Source organism: Cupressus sempervirens, chromosome 8 (assembly GCF_028749045.1).
Source record: "Cupressus sempervirens isolate cs-2001-9-10 chromosome 8, ASM2874904v1, whole genome shotgun sequence".
Lineage (NCBI taxonomy): Eukaryota > Viridiplantae > Streptophyta > Pinopsida > Cupressales > Cupressaceae > Cupressus > Cupressus sempervirens.
Genome location: NC_143125.1, coordinates 661,420,500 through 661,436,960, shown reverse-complemented (window position 1 = coordinate 661,436,960; position 16,461 = coordinate 661,420,500). Strand labels below are relative to the sequence as shown.

The window sequence follows — 16,461 nt, the reverse complement described above, 5'->3', positions numbered from 1 at the left end:
TGGAAATAGTGGATTTTTTGTTGAATTATAACTGTGATAAAGTTTAATATTAGACTTGGCCAATTCAATTCTCATGTAGATCTAGATCAACGTCCATTTGCCATTCAGACCAAAGACCTTAGAAAATAAATATTCTTAAATGCAATCTTAGTTCTGTTGAAACATAAGAACATGCAAGAAGCTGCATAGTTCTCTCTGCTTGTAAAAATGGTTGATGGTTTTACTTCACCATTGTTGAAGGAAGATGAGCAAAATAATGATATTACAAATCATGAAGTTAGTAGCAGAGAGATTATCAGTTTAACAGACATGGATAGTATTGTTAGTCTTCAACAGCTGATGAAAGAAAGATTAAGGGAGTCAAAAAAAAATTTGTGGAAAATTGTAGGGCCTTCCATTTTCATCAGATTATGTCAATATTCAATGATGTTAATCACAACAAAATGTGCAGGCCACTTAGGCAATGTTGAGTTGGTAGTTGTGTCAATTCAAGGCTCTGTTATTGGAGGCCTGGCTTTTGGAGTCTTGGTCAGTACAATCTTTCCTTACCTTCTGTCTCTAAAAATCTAATGCAACATTCATTCTAGATGTCTTGAATCTATGATGGGTGTTTTATTGTTATTGATATGAGATTAAAAGAAGTAGATTTAATTGGTAAAGAATATTGGCAGCAGTAGTTGTAAATGTTACAAGAAGCTAAAGTAAAAGAGAAATATAAGAGAAGTTAAATTTTCACAATTTATAGATAATTTTTTAATGTTCTTGGATTCAATTGTATCACTATTTTTGCATCAACATTTCAGATCATGCTCTATGATTCATCATCAAAATGAATGATAGAAAGCAAAAGAAAAATATGTTAGGAAGGAGATGAATTTAGTCAATACAAAGCTATTCACTATTGATGTTTTCTATCAATCTATTTTAGACAGTAAATACAAGCATTAACATCTTAGTAGACTATAGTAGTTTTCACCTTATTCTGTATTATTATTATATATATTGTATACTCTGAGAGTAGCAAGTTTTCACCTCACTTCTTATTATTATATATATTGTGAACTCTGAGAGTAGCACTTGCTTACTTGAGTAAAGAATTTCTAGGACAAACTCAATCTATGTGAGGTTAGGAGCTTATCCATGTTTCACTCACTTTCAATAGATCCATTATGGGGCATGAAGCCATTTGATGATAATATCTAAAACATTTCAAATGTGTAGCCCATACATTGTATTGTCATCTTCACTTTTCTTAATCAAATATAGCTACATGTGTTTTTGAAAACTAAATTTTGCATATTTAAATGGATTTTCATACAATTTTCCCTAATCTAATCTTCATAGTCTACTTCCACAATATTGTAAAATAACAAAAATTACGTAAAAACATATTGTATTATATAGATTATTTATTTGCAGTCATATAAAGTAAATAACCAGAACCTATCTTATAAACATAACCTTGAAAACTTATAGAATTGATCACTCTGCTTTTGTTGACTTTTCAAATAGCAAATCCAATCCACTCATATATCAATATTTTGATATGAAGTTTCTACTTACTTCAAGACAACAGAGTGAGTTTGCAGCAATGCTCAAAATCATTTTCCTTTTAACTGAATCTACCATGCCAAAATCTTAACTGGTTTGTATACAACTGGGAATGGGCAGTGCATTGGAAACCCTCTGTGGTCAGGCCGTTGGAGTAGGAAAACTTGAAATGCTTGGAGTTTATTTGCAGCATTCATGGTTAATATTGATGGGTACAGCAGTGCCCTTGAGTTCTATTTATATCTTTGCAATCCCAGTCCTTAAGCTTATGGGATAGGAAGATGATGTAGCTAACCTATTGAGAGAATATACTCTTTGGATGCGACCACAACTTTTCACCTATGCATTAAATTTCCCAATGCAAAAGTTTCTTCTGGCACAGAGAAAAGTCATGCCCATGGCTTGGATAGCCTTGGCTGCATTGATATTCCATGCTTTTCTAAGTTGGTCATTAGTCTTCAAAGTGGGTTTGGGGTGGGTTGGACCAGCTATTACAACAAACCTATCATGGTATATTTTCGATACTAGTGAGTTTTTGTATATTGTTTACTTTTGCCCAGAGGCTTGGAAAGATTCTCCTGGCTTGTCTTTCGTGATATCTGGACTTTTGTTCGACTCTCTATGGCTTCAAGTGTTATGTTATGGTTAGTAGCATAATGATTGTTGTTTTTTACTTATGAAACTTATGAAATATAGATCAATGAATATGACTCAAAATGATTGAATCTTTATAACAATACACTTAACTGTGTCTCTAACAAAATGAAACAATCTGTATTACTCAGAATCATTTCTTGATTTTTCCATTTTTAGTTTAGAGATATGATATATGATGTCACTCATTGTGACGACGAATAATTTAAAAAATGCAAACGATGTTCTATCTATCTGGTAAGGAAGACCTCCACATGTTTATTTCAAAATTCCAACTTTTGTCTTAAATGGAACTTGTCTTGTACCTATGCACCTGTTGATGTGTGTTTTATGACTCACCAAACAATAGAACAAAATACCAAAATATCTTATCCTCTCTTGAATAAAGTCTTGTGTATGCTAAGATTGCTAGAAGATCATACAATGACTTCAAGGTTCCTTTAATGCCAAGTCTTGACTATGGATAAGATCGGTGGTTGATGTGATTTGCTGATGATCACAAGGGACCTTACATGTTTATACAAATTCATTTCAAGCCATACTGGATGTGGGAGCTATCTTAAGGTTTTGCAATGAAGTACTTTTTGGAGTTTTCAAAAAATATGCAGTAATTCAATAAGATAGGGTTTAGGAATTCTATTCTAATCCTAAGGGTAGTGATAACAAAAAATAGTACTCTAGTGGACAAATTCCTTAATTTATCGAATTTTGCTTCGCCAAGTTATACTACAACTAAGCATGAACTGGTGCAATCTTCAAGGGTTATGCCAAAGATTTTCATATCACCGCATACACCATCATAAAGAACAATGTATACGAATGATAGAAGTTAAGCATATGCATGAAAGGGGTTCAGGCTAACTTTGCACGATGAGTTAGAATCACTAAAACATCAAAAGTATGAACCAAAGGAATTCATCAATACACCATCATATTCTTCATTGCAATCACCACACATTGACTATGCTAAACTTAATCTAATTGAAGAAATTTAGGAGAAAAAGCAAGTATTAAGACACGTCAAGTATTCACCAAACTCTAATGAAAACTTTATTATCTCAGCAGCTCATAGTAACAATCTCATAAAAAATCTCCCCTTACAAATGAGAAATGAGGCCTTTATATAGGTCTTCAATTACAACGAGTGGCTCGAATGATCACAATAACTGATGGCCAAGATCATGCCACATCAACCCTAATTAGGGTTAGGGCAATGGAAAGGAATCTACATTAATGCCATAAGGAATCCACTACTGTAGTGGGTAATAAATGCCCACTATGTATGCTCATTTAAGGAGTGGGGTGTAATAAATGATCCCTATGCACACCCACTATGCAATTTAATGCATCTATCCTTGATTTCTTCGCCTGAAAGATCAAAATCGATCTAACACTGTTTCCAACTCTTCTGTACTGATGCTTGGTGTAGATTCTTGCTTGAATTCTAGAATTGCAATTGCTCTTTCTGCTTTTCCCAAGCTTTCATCCAAATCTGGTAGTAAGTGCTTAGTAGTGTGCATTGTATTTGAGAAGATGGAGAAGTTCTCAAAATCATCTCTTCCATATACATTTAGCTGAAAGAATTCCTCTAACTTGACTTTCAAATTATCAGTTGTCATTTCTTCTTCCCCGAATCTTTGTGATAACAAGGATGCAACTGCATTTGATATTCCTTGCTTGATGTTATCAACAATTTTTTTCCATCGACTAGATTCCCTAGTAAAGCTCTCAAACATTTCCTTAGCCATGATCACTACACTATACCATCGAATAAAATCATAGACATCCCCCTTGCTGATAACTCGACCATCAATCAATTCTTGCTTTGGGGTATCCATCAGATTCTAAATGTCGGCAATCACCTCTTCTTGGTAAATATGCTCATCCACCCATGATTCCTCCATGCACTGGATCCTAGAGATTGCAGCCAATGCCCTATTGTGCACTTGCACTAATTCTTCTACATGTTTGAAGGCTACCTCCTGAGTTCCTTCAATCCAAATTTTTGCACCTTGAGCAATCTGCTTGATTCTATCAATATCACCTACCACTTCATTAGAAACACCTGTTGGACGGACAAATGATGGACCTTCCTCTCTTACTAGATGATGCAAGTTATTGATGTACTGACATAAGGCCCAAATTTCTCTTTTTTTCTTTTCATACCCTTCATCTACTTTCTTCAGCCTATCCTTCAAAGCCTGTGTGGAGTCATCAAATTCTTCCAATATTTGCTCTCGGGAGGCCCGACCAAGATTTACTTCTGTAACATGATATTCATCTGGAGCAATCTGATTTTTCCCTTTGTCAACTGTGGGAGTCACAATCTGCAAGATTCTGGATCCTAATTCTCCTCTGATGAATTTAGTATATCTTTTTTCTTTCTCTTGTTCTTCTTATTGGTTTGATCGGTCCAAAAAAATTTGTAATTCAATTGCTGGTTCAACCTCCCTTTGTTGACGCAATTGAATTCATTGCCTCAACCATTCCAAAATGGATATACTTTGGTCCCCTAGAATTACCAATTGTTCTTTCCTTTGGACAACTCGAATGTCAATCTCCTCTTCACCTCCTGGACTATCCATTGTAACCTCAGGAACTACGGCTTCAGCACTTGAAAGATGTATTTCTACTCCTAGAGTTTCTTCCTCTAGTGGACCATCTCCATCATTAATCATTTCTCGCTCTAAGATCATAGCGAGACTTTCCTCTATAGCCATATCTTGATCTCTCCCTCTTTCTTGCATGGACTTTTCATAAGCATTTATACTCAACCTATCATGAATTGGCCTATCCAAATTCTCTTCTTGCTCAAATCTCCTTATACTTGTCCCTACATCTTGCCTTTCAAAAGTTTCTATCTCTTGGACACTTGGAATTCGACTCAGAGAAGAGGGAGCATCTCCATGTTTATGCTTTTTATTTTAAGATTCCTAGATAACTTCCTCAATCCTAGGATGCTTTTCTCGAGGTACCTCCTTTTCTTTCTTTGTTCCTACATCTTCGGATGGAGTTCCTCTTTCCTCAATAGTCCCTTCAGATATTTGTCTTGATCTTTCATCCCTAAGTGGTCTATGGCCAAGCAACCTATATGTGAATCCATTAGCTGGTGCAACTAATTTTTCAAGCTTATGCTCGATCCACCACTTTGTAAAATCTAAGACTAGTTTTGAAAGGGCTTCAAGATCTGTAATTTCTTTCTTCTTCCAATCAAATGGTTGAGCTGTCATTTCTAGATTGAATCCTTTTCGCATCACGCTTGGGTCCTCCTCCATTTGATCAGGAACCTTGAATATGTTGTATGTTCTAATAATGTTCAATGGTAGTCTTGAATGCAATCTTTCTCTAATCTCATTCTCGTCTGCTGCATTTGCCCAAAAGTCTTCAAGGTGAACTTTGTGTTGGTACTTTGATCCTCTTGCTGATGAGATCTTGTTGTAAGGATCAAAATCATTCCTCTTTGGATAAAGTGGAAGGCGGAAGAAGTGGAGCTCATCTGATGATTTCTTTGCAGCTTTTAGACATGGGCATACCTCAATTTTCCCTTCTCCTATGGAAATTGGAAACTACAATCCCAACTTCTTCTTCCCTTTCTGAATCTTGTCATAGGCAGTAAGTTGTCGAGTAAGCTCTAACAAGACCATCTTATCCGTTGGATACCTGGGGAGTTTGTATGGCTCCGTGGAGAATCCTTGAACTCGGATGTATGAAAAGGTAGGAAACTAAATGAACCAGGCACCATATTCTTCAACCAACTTCATTGCACCCATTGACATTCTTATATGTGGCCTCTTTTGTAGTGTTCTTACTATGCGCATGGAAAATATATCATTAATCCTCATGTAATCATTGTTTGAATACAAATGTAACTGTGGGTAACATTCATGAACTTTGAGGTGTTGGCTCTCGCTTCCAATTGGTCCTTTGCATCATAGTCCATCATAATTTGTCCTCCATGCTAGCATGTAGATGACATAGGAGCTCATGTAAAATTTCCTTGTATGCTCTAGATTCATCAACTGTTCATTTAGATTATCACTTATGAGCCCAGCCCAATCGATTATGTCGTCTTCCTCCATCACCTACTCAACAAAATACCACATCCAAGATTCAAACCTATAAGAAAAAGGCATGCCAAATATGCGACTCAACATCATGACCATATCACTATATTCCCTTTGCAAGTCAAGCCATACTATTTCTTTAGGAATCTTGGAATGATGATGTCTATTCTTTTTCAACCATCTTTTGTTGATTATTTCTTCACAAAAATTGATTCCAGATGTATAAATTCTCAATGCTTGCTCTTGTGTTTTTGTGACCATCCTTGGATTTGAAGGAATTCCAAATGCTTCAGAAATGGATTCCGAAGAAAAACATGCAAGAATGTTTCGTTCAGAATCCGGGATGGTTCTGTCTCTAGGACTGTAGTGCTTGGTACATTCCATGATTAACTCTAGATGTTGAAAAGAAGGAAGGAAACCAGCTGCAACAAAAATTTCACTTCTCACAATTTTTGTAGTCAGGTGTGTTGGGTGATAGTCATTATGTCCGAGCATTCTCCGGTTAAAATCTTTCAAATCAAGGCCGCCAAGACTTGTATCTCCAATTTCTACCCACTTTGACACAATTTTGGATTCAGGATAGAATCCTCTCCTTTCATTCTTTATCAATTGTCCTCGCATTTCTCTTGTTCCCTTGGACTCTGCCATTTTCCTTTCCTGCAAAATAGAAAACGTACATACATAAGACTATGCAAGGAAAGTATTGAAAACAACAGATATGACTTGTCCCTAAGACAAAGATTTTGGATTTTTGCCAAAATTTCCATACTCCTTTCAAGATTCACTTTTTAACACTTCCGTGAGAAATATGAAATTTCACAACTCACTGCAAAGAAAATTCCTTTCTGATAGGATTCAAAATCTTCTGTCGTGAATTCCCAAAAAGCTCCTCAACAATTTCAGAAGATTTCTCAAAAAATCTGCTTCCTTGAACTCTTCGAATCTTACTCCTATTCTCAATTTGCTCTTCAAATTTCTGTGTGAGCCTGAATGAATGAGAGGGTATCTTATATAAATCATTCTTCAAAAAGATGCCTTTAAAGCTGCAGACTAAAATTAGGCAGTTGCTTTACTTAACCATCAAGGTTTCCATTTTTTCACCACTTGTCACTTTTTTGCTATTTGATTCAAAAAGTTGCTATTTTTTATGCTCTTAGCTTCATGATAAAGCTAAGTATTCTTCTATTTTGATTTTTTTTTAATTTTATTAATTAAATATCAATTTAAAAAAATCAAATTTTAATTAACTTCCATTTTTAAATTTAAAAAAAAATCAAATTTATTTGCAACTTTTTCTAATCTCATTCTTTTAATTTTTTGGATTATTATTCAAAAAAATTAAATTAAATATTAGTAAACTAATATTTAATTTTTTAATAGTAAAACCAAAAAATACTTTTTTTTGAAGGAACATTGCTTTTTTCGTTTTTACTGGATGTTTGTTGCTTCAATGATAATATTTCTCTGCCACAGCTGCATTCCGTAGCCCTGAAGCAACCAGTTTTTGGCCCTTACAGACAACACTATCCGAGCTTCCTTCTCCATACTAGGCAAAATGTAGTTGCATATGGCATACTTCAATATTAGTTTACGCTGTTCCTTCCAAAGCTGCGCTAATCTGCTCACTCCATCACTAAGATAGAAAGCTTCAAATTCATTCATTAAAGTGCCATCTAAGTCATCTTAGACAAACTGATAGTACCCTGAAGAAGTTTCTCTTCTCTAGCTTTCTGAATAAGAAGCCACTGTGCATCGTCGAACTTATTTGCTTGTTACTCAGCCACTTTATCCTAGCATACTGATGGAACAGACCTATAGCATTATTGCCATCAGCAGTAGGCTTAGTAGTTACAACTGCCTCTTCATGTACAAAGTACGGGCATATTCCTTAACAGCTGGCTCACAACTGATTTCTACTGCTGCCATGTGCCTAGCACCTTTGAGCACCGACTGTGGGTCCATAAATTCTCCAGCAGAAAATCCGGCTGCCACATCCTCCCTATGCATTCCATAGTCCAAAGCGGGCTTTTGATTATGCTCCATGATTATCCTTCATTCCATGCTCCATGATTTGCGGGTCGGGATTTTCATGGAATGAAGGATTTTGTCCTTTTCCAACAATCCTCCCCTATCTTAAAATTGCGCTCCACATTTAGGGGGATCGGGCTTTTCATGGAATGAAGGATTTATCCTTTTCCTGGCTCCTTCTTACTTGCGCTCTGCAGAAAAAGGAAAAAGCTGGCAAAATCCAAACAAATCGGTGGGGGTCCCAGGCATGGGCGTGGTGTGACTGGTGGTCACAACAGCACCCAGACCTGAGCATTTCATAGGCTTAGGGTTTCAGGTTTCGGATGTTTAGGCCTAATTAGTAGTTAAATTACTCCTACTCTGTTCTTTTACAGCATGAGTTTGAATGGATGGTAAGCCATGATCTTCATCGGTTTCAATGCTGCCATTAGGTATGAGTTTTTCTTATAGTATGCCATGTTTGAAATGAAACTTCTTAACCCAATATTAGACCTTATCTCCAAGGTATACAGGGATTACTTGGAAACAATAGAATATTTCTTTAGCTTTTAGTGTTGGCTCGATTATTGCCTTTAGTAAACTTACAAGCGATACTTGGTTTTCTTTCGATTTATGCAGTGTGAGAGTATCGATTGAACTTGGGGCTGGTCACCCTACAGCTGCAAAATTTTCTGTCATCATCGTGGTTGTAACATCATTATCAATTAGATTTGTATTTATGGCCATTATTCTTGCCACTAAAAATGATTTTACAGTATTATTCATAAGTAGTAAAGTGGTCATGGAAACAGTGTCCAATATGACAATGTTACTTAATGTTACTTGGCGTAACAATGGTTTTGAATAGCATACAACCAGTGCTGTCAGGTAGAGTGTAAATACTCACAATTCTTAGTTTACAGGGTTGTAGTTATGGTAGCTGAGCAGTAAACACTACATAACTGATAATCTTATTTTATGGGTTCACTCAATTGTATTATATTTTCCGAAACCTCTGTTTTTTCTGGTGCAAACAACTCAGGTGTGGCTGTAGGTGGAGGTTGGCAAGCTCTGATAGCCTATGTACATATAGGGAGCTACTATGTGATTGGATTACCCCTTGGACTTCTTATGGGATATAAGTTCAACTTTGGTGTGAAGGTGAACTTACATTCTTCTTATTAAGAATGTAATATTTTTATTATCTATTGTTGTCTATATATTATCAATAAGTTGAATACTTATAAGAAGGTAAGATAAGTATACTTCGTTTGTAGTACAATTAGGTATCTCTTTTAAGAAGTGCAGATTAGTCCAATATTACTGTTACCATATACAGATCTAAAAGCTAATAGCTGGTATCCTTTCTGCATTTAATCTTTGTATGTTTAAACAGGGCATTTGGACTGGCATGATTTGATTTGTGGGACAGCACTCCAAACTGCCATTTTATTGTTGATCGCATATTTCACTAACTGGAATCGAGAGGTAAAAGTATCATTAATCTTTAGAGGCTGTTGCGACCATTACCTCATTATTGCTGTGATGATTTATTTTTATTTTTATAGTGCAGGCTGCTCAAGCTGAGGACCTTATCAGGGAATGGGGAGGATCAGCTGAGTGTTATATAAATGGATCATTGAATGTGAGTAAGTGCATGTTTAACAGAGGACAGCTTAAACATCACACTATGGCTTGATGTCTTGGCTAAAAGTATTAAATAGTCTTTAATTTTCCATTAGTTTGTATTGTTTAAGGGTAGCCGTTAGATAGATTACTTGAAAAACACTTGGAACTGTTCAACTCAAGTGTACTAAACTTTTGTCACCTTCTTACTCACTCTACTAAATTTTGACTTGCAGGGTGAAGATGATTTTGAGAACATTGCTTAGAAATCTGGAAGACCATCTACGAAAATTTTGGCAAATCAAAGGAAAAATATTATCTAAAAGATGCTGTGGAAAAAGAATTCTGTAACATTCAAACTGCAGCTACAAATTTGGTAGATTGGCATGGGACATGCTCAAGTAGATGATAATTATGAGGCTGATTGATGTTACATTTTGTCCTCTGGCTTCGGTAAAATAAAATATAGTAAATCTTTCGTGAACCAGCTCTACCATCAACCTAATTTTGTATAAACATTATGTACTGATCTGCTCAAGTATTTAATTATTTTGTATTTTCAGAGCATTCATGCATAAGATAAGTAATTTACAGATCAAGCGAGAATAATCTTTAAACAGATGCAAATCATAACATAGGATATATATCTATCCCGTTTTACTTAATCAGAAAATAAGATATAAATGGAAAATTCTTCTTTCTTGTAGGGAAAACTCTATGTCCTAAGAGTACCAAAGTATGTATTAATTTTTTAAAAGAAGCTCCAATACAATATCTTTGTGTAAATATTTGGAGTGCTTCAGTGCTGTTGCTCATTTTCTCCTTCAAAGTCCCTACTTGCCTCCCACAGGGTCATAGACGAAAACTGGTGAGAGTTATATTAAAGGACTTTAAAAAATCGAAATTAGAAGTCTTCGATTTAATTACATGGCTAGCAACTCTATATCCCTCCTTTAGATGAGACAATTTGCAAAAAAGCATGAAAGGAGTTTACCAAAATAGTTTTGGGAGTAAAAGTTGAAATATGTTTTAAGGAAAAGAAAGATGTGCAGTCTAATTAGGGTTGGAATTAGATGGTGTACTCACTGTTTATTTACTTTTGGACCTTATTTGACAGTTTAAAAATTTATAAATATAACAATTTAATTTATTTATAAACCATCACAAATTGTTATAGAAAATATAGTATTTCTTGGACTATTGGTCCTTTCTTTATTCTTTGGTAGATCTGGTTGGAGAGGAATAAGACGATATTTTAGAATTCTAAGATTCAAGTTATGCATCTATGCTGGAAAATTATTCTTTCTTTTCGTGAGACAGTTCTGACTAAGTGTGAGTGGAATGGAGGATTCTAAAGATGTTATATGCAATAGCCTCAATTTCCCTCCTCGGATAGGGGCTCTAGACCAAGGCAGCAGAGAAAATCAGATATGTGGTGATTTATAAGGTCTTAGAGATTGAAATTCAAGAGGTAGAGGAAGATCAAGTAGAGTTTTTGAAGAACCTTTAAAGAAATCTATTTTAAGTTGGGAAAAGCTGAGGAAGAATAATGAAGAAAGAGATCAGAAAATCGGAATAAAGCAGCAAACATTAATGCAGAAGATGCACACTCATCTCAGTCAGAAGAGGCCGGAGGAGGTAAAGTCTTGATGACAAGAACACTATTGAATGGAGACCATGTACCATCTCAAAGGAAGAGATTATTGAAGACAAGATGCGAGTGCAAAGGGAAGGTTTGTAATGTCATCAAGGATAGTCGGAGCACAAACAACCTTACAGAAGAAGAATTGGTGACAAAGTTGAAGCTGAGAGGAGGAAAAAACAAAACCTATACAGGATAGTATGTGTACAAGATGATAAAAAACTTTGGTCATTGAACGATGCTTAGTAGTATTTAAGGTCTAGAAGGTCATTTGACGAAATCTTATGTCATATTTTGTTCGGAAGGCTTTTGCAATATGATAGGAAGACAATGCATGATGGTTATGCTAACGCAAGCACATTAACCAAGGATAAAGTATGAGAAAAGCATTTGAAAGAAGACTTGGTTCAAAAAGAGTTTTTAAGTTGGTGCAACGAATTTCTCATAGGATATGAGGCATAACAAAGATCCTTTTTTTCTTTGATTCCTAAGATTATTTGTGAAAATGTGGAAGATGTTCCTATGGAGATTTTTGTTGGAAGAGTTTAAGATTCTTGTTTTAGACAATGTGCCAGAAGGCAGTCCACTAATTAGAAGGAAAAACTTTGGACTGATTCGATTTCAAAAGCAAGCTCACCAAACAAGGAAGCCCATAGAATATTTTTTTTTGTAGAGAATGAAGAGTTGAATAGACAAAATTCAGATTTGTTGAAGAAAGGTTTGATCGGAGAGAGTTCGATTTCTTCTGTAGCACCTGGAGTGTTATCACCAAAGAATAATGGAGAATGTACAAGGATTCTATAATCATATACAAGATTATAATCAAATACAACTTTCCATTGTCTAGGATGGATGATATCATGGATTGTTTGAGTGGAATAAAGTATTTCACCAAATTGTTTGAAGAGGGACCATCACCAATTACAAGTTAGAGTTGGGCATGAGTGGAAGACAACTTTTAAGACTAAGGAAGCTTTGTTTTAATAGTTACTCATGTGTTTTAGACTAACTAATGCACCTAGTACATCTATGAGATTGATGAATGGAATATTGAAAAAGTTTTTGGGCACCATCAGATATTATTTATTTTGATGTTATTTTGATCTTTAGGACACTAAAAGAACATCTGATGCATGCTAGATTTGCTTTTGAGAGGATTTGAAATGAGAATTTTCTTATTAATGTCAAGAAGTGCAGCTTTGTAAAGAGGGAATTGGTATATTTGGGCTTTGTGGTATCAAGAAATAGCATCAAGGTAGACCTAGAGAAGGTGAAAGCTATCTTAGAATGACCAAGACATACACATGTAATAGAGATGAGATCATATCATGGATCATGAATTTTTTTCCATAGAAAGTTCATTAGAGGTTGAACTTTCAGTAGTATATGTGCACCACTAAGACTATAAGAGGAGATAAAAGAGTTCAAGTGGACTACAAGGGCAGTGGATTGTTTTGATTTATTGAAGACCAAAGTGATAGAAAAACATGAAGTGATAGAAAAACATGTGTTAGCACTCCCAACTTTCAACAAGGTATTTCAAGTTGATTGGTACAAATGGTAATGCTATCTGGATTGTTTTAAGTCGAGAAGGCAAATCCATGGCTAAGAAAAATTATTCAGTTTATGATCAAGAGTTTCATTGCATTGTTCAATCACTTAAGAAAGGGACACATTATCTCTTGCCCAAGGAGTTTGTTTTGTTTACTAATCATCATCCACATCAATATTTGAATGGTCAAGGGAAACTGAATTGAAGGCATATGAAATGGATATAGGACTTAAAAAATTATACATTTATTTGAAACATTAAAATGAGAATTCTCACAAGGTGTAGATGATTTGAGTAGGAGGTAGAACTCATTGATTGAAATGCAGGTTGATTTGAGTAGGAGGTAGAATTTATTGATTGAAATGCAGGTTGAAGTTGTTGGTTTTGATGAGATCAAGGAATTGTATGAAAAAAAACTTGATTTGGAAGAGGCATGGAAAGCTTGCGTAGAACCTATTACTATTGAAAGGACAAAGTGGTTAGATTATCTCATTTAGGATCATATGTTATTCATAGGTAATCAATTTATTCATTCATTTTGATAAAACTGCAACACTTTTTGGTGGAAATTATCATTGGCGTCAATAGAAACAAGATGTGAGGAAATATGTTCAAAGTTGTTGGACACGTCAAGTGGCAAAAGGGTATTAGGCAACCACTATCTATACCTGAGACGCCATGGGAGGAGATTATAATGAAAACTTTTTAAATTTCCTGGGATTCAGAGCTCATAATTTTATATTTGTCGTGCAAGATTGGTTTTCCATAGGGACTCATTTTATCCCATGTAAAAAGACTAATGGTGGTGTGCTAGGCAGGGGATTCTTTCTTGGTCAGTGGTAGGTGCTGGTTGAAAGGAGCATTTGGAGAGTCGACGGGGGAAGCCTGCAGAAAGACGTTTAGGGTGGTAGTCGTTGTGTTTTCATTTTGTTGCAGGTCTATATCAAATTTGAACCAGACTCAAAACTTTTGTTTTGAGAATAGGCTTATTGCTTTGTGTTTGATTTATCTTCTATGTTTTCAATAGAAATATCTCAATTTTCTTACATTTTTCGTTCCTCTTACATCATGATTATAAAACATTTTGTTGGGGTATGAAGTCCAATAGACAGATGACTGTTCATTTCCTCTTGTCTCTTCGTAAGTCATGAGCTTTCTATAAATAACTTGTGCAGTCTATGTAAATTGTATTGGATATTTCATTAATATAATTATTCATTGCTAGAGTCTGGGTGTAGTCACAGTTGTGAACTACGATAAACTTTGTGTCATTGTATTTTGTCTTCTTCATTATTGTTTTATTCTATTTCTTTACTCGTTTAAATTTAAAAATTTAATATAAGTGGGAAGTATTTTCTACAGCAGATTAGATTACACTGTCATTATTGAGTTTGAGACATAAGATTTTGTATGGTCCATAATATTATAGTGCAGAGCTTCCAGATTATGCAGTGTGTAGTTTATTGACATCAATATTTTAGATTAACCTCAGTGATGTATGGTTAATTTGCATCTAACACTTCCGATTAAACTACACACAGCATAATCCAAAAGCCCTGTAAGTGTACTGTATTGTTATTGAGATTCAATTGTACACATACAATTAAAGGTTAAATAGAATTAAACTACACACAGCATAATCCAAATGCCCTGTAAGTGTACTGTATTATTATTGAGATTCAACTGTACAGATACAATTAAATGTTAAATAGAATTAAACTACAGAGCATAATTCAAAAGCCCTGTAAGTGTACTGTAATGTTATTGAGATTCAATTTCACAGATACAATTAAATGTTAAATAGATCATTCATTCTTAGTATATGCAAATTCATATATATTAAATTTGATTCAAAAATTATGCAATCCAAAAACAACACTGTGACCCAACACAAATTTAAAACACGCAATATTCTACTGAGTTAGCCTAAAGTACCAATAAAAAAAAAGACAAAGATAGAGAAAAGAAAAGACAGGGCAGGCAAAAGTCCAAAAGCTAGGCCTCCAGTAAGTTATAACAGAGCCTTGAACTGATGTGATTACTAACAGTGGATATTGACATACTCTGGTAGATATACCGTGGTTACCGTTGCCACCGTCTTGCTCGTCTTGCTCTTCTTCCTTCAACAATGGTAAACTGAGAACAGCAGCCATGTTTTACAAGCAGAGAGGATTATGCAATCTTCGTGCAAATTCTTATGCTTAGGCAAAACTGAGAGCTCTTTTAACATAAACTTGGAGGTAAACAAAATAGATCCGATTATAGAGGTAAGAATAAATTCCAAAGTAACCACCGTAAAGAATTGTAGAATTGTTAAGGGGTTTCCGAAGATGGAGTTGGGGTAAAACGATATGGGTTTTGTTATAAAATTCACCATAGTTGACGCCGTTGCCGGGGATCGAACCCGGGTCACCCGCGTGACAGGCGGGAATACTCACCACTATACTACAACGACGTGACTGAGGAAAACGTTTAATTTTTCCTACTAGACTAGACACTGCACCGTATTTAAAATATAAAACCAAATAAATCATAGAGTAGCCTGCAGCAGTACAGGCCCAACTGCCATTTCCTCCATATTTAATACCAAACTTTCATTTGCTCCTACCATCTTAACAAATTTGCGTCCCTAACTAATAACTAAGATGCAAGGGAGAAGCCAAGTTCAGTCGGAAAGACAACACCTTTTTATTGTTTTGTTTTTATTTTTTGTCTCTTACATTTCATTTGAACTTTGTCATAATTTTAGAAGGCAAAAGTTAAAATTATAGCGAATAGGGAAAAAAAATTCTCTTTAGGTAATTGAGGAAATATAAGGCAATTAATTTGTAACAATTTGAAATCATAGAGGTGTATCTAGTGCATACTAGAGACTCCAATAAAGTATAATGTAAGGAACTTTTTTTTGTGTCTCTCAAGTACTTTGTTTGTCTATAAGCATTAAAACAAGGTGTACATAGAGTGTTTGTTTTAAAGGAAATAAATTACAATAGGTTGCTTAACTTAATGAGTAATGAAGTTAATTATCTACTTGTCTTGACATTTGTAATTTCGAATATTGTGATGTTCTAGATGATGAGGTGTAGAATGGTACAAGTAGATAGGAAGGAAGGGACTTTTGGAAAAGAAATAACAAGTTGACGCGAAGATTGAATGTGAATGGTAGAGGGAAGTAGTGGTGGTGAAGGAGTAAAGAGAATGTATGAAATTCTTAATTTTAGTGCAAAAGTTTGAAAACGTATGTTTTTGGATTCCAACTCATAAACTAATATGGCATGCATATGTTGTACCATCAGATGAGGTGAATGCTACATTCATTGTGTTGTGTGAATGCATTTAATAATTTTATTTATTGAGATTGTGTG

At 34.9% G+C, this 16,461-nt stretch overlaps 1 non-coding gene and 1 pseudogene across 2 annotated transcripts; one reads left to right on the top strand and one right to left on the bottom strand.

Moving 5' to 3' along the window:
- Positions 1–207: 207 nt before the first annotated feature.
- On the top strand, positions 208–10,469 carry LOC149544185 (protein DETOXIFICATION 33-like; annotated as a pseudogene). The gene is made up of 9 exons (XR_016355754.1): positions 208–527; positions 1,657–2,195; positions 2,365–2,442; positions 8,672–8,728; positions 8,916–9,164; positions 9,319–9,437; positions 9,673–9,764; positions 9,850–9,921; positions 10,139–10,469. The product of XR_016355754.1 is annotated as a protein DETOXIFICATION 33-like (transcript).
- A 5,010-nt stretch (positions 10,470–15,479) lies between these two features.
- TRNAD-GUC (transfer RNA aspartic acid (anticodon GUC)) lies at positions 15,480–15,551 on the bottom strand. The gene has a single exon. It is a non-coding gene; the product is annotated as a tRNA-Asp (tRNA).
- Positions 15,552–16,461: the final 910 nt, after the last annotated feature.